The sequence below is a fragment of the Pantherophis guttatus genome, chromosome 17 (assembly GCF_059756535.1).
Source record: "Pantherophis guttatus breed Tessera chromosome 17, ASM5975653v1, whole genome shotgun sequence".
Taxonomy (NCBI): Eukaryota; Metazoa; Chordata; class Lepidosauria; order Squamata; family Colubridae; genus Pantherophis; species Pantherophis guttatus.
Window position 1 is genome coordinate 11,237,501 of NC_142079.1, and position 3,979 is coordinate 11,241,479.

The window sequence follows — 3,979 nt, forward strand, 5'->3', positions numbered from 1 at the left end:
ACACACCAGGTGTATCTCCTGTGGCTCTTCCTCCAGTCAAGGGAGGGAGGGGAGGAAAATGGGAGGGAGGGAGGGAAAAAGGAAAATGGGAGGGAGGGAAGGAAGGAAGGAAAATGGGAGGGAGGGAGGGAAGGGAAGGGAGGAAAATGAGAGGGAGGGAGGGAGGAAAAAAAGGAAGAAAGGAAAAAATGGAAGGGAGGGAAGAAAGGAAGAAAGGGAGGAAAATGGGAGGGAGGGAGGAAAGAGGAAAATGGGAGGGAAGGGAGGGAAGGAAGGAAGGAAGGAAGGAAGGAAGGAAGGAAGGAAGGAAGGAAGGAAAATGGGAGGAAGGGAAGAAAGGAAGGAAGGAAGGATTTCCCTGATTTGAAAATGATTGATGGACTCTAAACCTGTATTCTCTTTCCTAACGGCCAAATCTCACTGCTCAGTCTTCTTCACCTTGTGGTCAACTTTAGTTCCAGTTCTTCCTCAAACAACTGATTACCAAGACAGATGCATACTTGAGTGTGTTAAACAATTATTCCAGCCTGAATCTTCTTTCGTCCCCTATGGAACCATACATTCCTCCAACAGCATCCAAGAGAAGGTTGCATCTCTGGTGCCTTGAATGAGAGAAGCAGGCCTTTAGTAAGGTCATTTCTTTCCATCTCCAATGACCATACCTACATGCTAGATGGGAGTTGTGATCTAATAGTAATAGCAATAGCACTTAGACTTCTATACCGCTTCGCAGTGCTTTCCAGTCCTCTCTAAGTGGTTTACAGAGTCGGCCTCTTGCCCCCAACAATCTGGGTCCTTATTTGACTGACCTCGGAAGGATGGAAAGCTGAGTCAACCTTGAGCCTGGTGAGATTTGAACTGCCAAATTGCAGGCAGCCAGCAGTCAGCAGAAGCAGCCTGCAGTTCTGCACTCTGACCACTGCGCCACTGAGGCTCATAAAGAAACTTGGATAGTCTCTGGATCTACTGCTAGCCTAATACAGGTGGAAGTTTATAGTCTATGTTATTCCATCCTCTGTCAATAGTCAGATGCGAGATATGTGCCAAGAAGAAGAATTCATTGAAAAATTTTACCAATTTATGGTCATCTGCCAAGAAGGCCAGTGGAGGGTTGCCCCCCGGTTCGGACCAGTTCTATAGAACTGGTAGTAAAACTGGCGGGAGGCTCCGCCCACTGACCCTGATGTCGTCAGAAGCAATCTGCGCATCCTGTTGCAAACCGGTAGTAAAGGTAAGTAGAACCCACCCCTGAAGAAGGCTATGAGTCATCCAGTCCTGGATTTGCTCGGTCTGACTTACGTTGGCCTTATATCTTATTGAAGTCAACCCTAACAAAAGGGAGAACCTCTTGCTTTCTGGTGTGACTATCCACACAAAAGCATTTGTCAAACATAAACCATTTGAGAAGAAGGAGGAAGAAGAGGAGGGGGAGGCAGGAGGAGGAGGAGGAAGAAGAAGAAGAGGAAGAAGGAGGAGGAGGGAGGAAGAAGGAGGAAGAGAGGAAGAGAAGGAGAAGAGGAGGAAGAAGGCGGAAAGAGGAAGAAGAAGGAGGGGGAGGGGAGGAGGGAGGGGAGGGAGAGGAGGAAGGAGAAGGAAGAGGAAGAAGGCGGAGGGAGGGAGGAGAAGGAGAAGAGGAGGAAGGAGGAGGAAGAAGAGGGGGAGGAGGGAGAAAGAAGAAGGAGAAAAAGGAGGAGGATAAGGAGAAAGAAGAGGGAGAAGGAGGAGGGAGGAAGAAGAAGGAGAAGAAGAGAAGGATGAGGAGGAAGAAGAGGAAGAAGGAAGAGGGAGGAAGAAGAGGAGAAGGAGGAAGAAAAAGAATTTTGATATAGAGTATGTGGTTCTGTTTACTTTGTGCTTTGGACTCTCTTGATCAATATTTAACCTACCTGTGCAATTTCCTCTAAACATCCTACTTGGCTTCATGAGAACATTGGCCTAAAATAATCCTCATTTGGAGTAAAAGAGGTGGTAACTCTTTGTCATCCTTTCAGCTTTGAAAGTATTGGATGCCTCACTGCTTTAATGATCAAGATTGGACTCATTATGGTAAGTAGTTGCTTGATTATATAATGAATTCAGTGACGTCACAGACAATACCCCGGCTGCAAGGACGTATTTTGGGGGTGTGCATGAGTTTGGGAGAATTCCACTGGAGTCATTCTGGGAAGGGTAGCCGACGTCAGAAAGTTGAACCAGGGTTGCTGAGTAATCCTTCCCTTTGTTAGGCTAATTCCTGTGGTCACTCTGGCCTTACCTGGAGCTCACCAGATTTTCTTTGATGACCGCTCCTAGATTTTCCAGTCAGCAAGATCCTAGTTCTTGCTAAACCTGAACCATGGTTTACTGATTCTTCCACCGCTTGCTGTGTCTGCACATCTACACGATTTATAAGCATGGTGTCTGGGTTAGATCATTTTCTGATTCTGTGGCAAGGGGAACTCATCAACCCTTCTGGGTCCCCAGAACATTTTGTTGAACTTGTTGATCTTTCCAGAATGAATATATTCACCTTAAATGTGTAGCCAAGGTAATATCTCAGTAGTTTCTTCGATGTAGCTACAGCACTCAGACTTATATACTGCTTCGTAGTGTTTTTACAACCCTCTCTAAGCGGTTTACAGAGTCAGCCTCTTGCCCCCAACAATCTGGGTCTTCATTTTACCCACCTCGGAAGGACGGAAGGCTGAGCCAACCTTGAGCTAGTCAGGATCGAACTGCTGGCGGTCGGCAGAATTAGCCCGCATTCTAACCACTGTGCCACCACAGCAATACATATGTCCATGTACTTCTCATGATAACAGCCCCAACATGGTTTGCCATTCCATTCTTCTGGAATGTTTTTCCAAGTCATCTCAAGTCATCTATCTTTCATCAACTTACCTATTCTATCTATCTATCTATCTATCTATCTATCTATCTATCTATCTATCTATCTATCTATCTATCTATCTATCTGGTGCATAAGTGCACCAGCGTGCCTACCACCCCTGTCCTAATATTCCTTTTTACTTACTCTTTTCATGTATTCAAATTATGTTTATACTTTTACCTGTTATCTTATATCTGCTTGACAAAATAAATAAATAAATAAATAAATCTATCATGCATATCTATCTATCTATCTATCTATCTAATCACATATACCATGTATCGTATCTATCCATCTCTATCACCCATCCACCTATCCAGTATTCTGGCTGGCTGACTGGCTGACTGTCGTCCATCCCTCCCTCCCTCCCTCCATCTATCCATCCATCCCTCCATCCCTCCATATCTGTCTATCATCACATATATCATGTACCTTATCTATCTATCCATCCATCTATCCAATATCCATCCATCCATCCTTCCTTCCTTCCTTTCTATATCTATCTATCTATCTGTCTATCTATCTATCTATCTATCTATCTATCTATCTATCTATCTATCTAATCACATATATCATGTATCATATCTATCCATCTCTATCACACATCCACCTATCCAGTATCCTGGCTGGCTGGCTGGCTGTCATCCATCCATCCATTTCTATCTATCATCACATATAGCATGTATCTGATCAATCCACTCATCCAGTATCCATCCATCCTTCCTTCCTTCCTTCCTTCCTTCCTTCCTTCCTTCCTTCCTTCCTTCCTATCTATCTATCATCTATCTGTCTATCTATTTCTTTGAGAAAGGGGGGGATATGTTGAGGTTTTTCGCCATGCCCTGATTTCTTTTTGGTGATCTCAGAATCTTCAGCTCTGTCCATCTCTGTCCAAGCTGCGCAATTGTTCCTCTACCCTTCCATTGTTATCAGCTCAAGGTCCTGCAACATTAACGTCCATCCTGGGAACCATTATCAGCTTGTAAAAGAAGAAGCAGCTGAACGTACAAAGCTTTGACTAGATGTTCGACTTAGCCTGGATGGGGACCACCTACCCTACCACCTATTCGGAGGCTGTAAGAGACTAAAGTCTCACGGGCTGGATAGGAG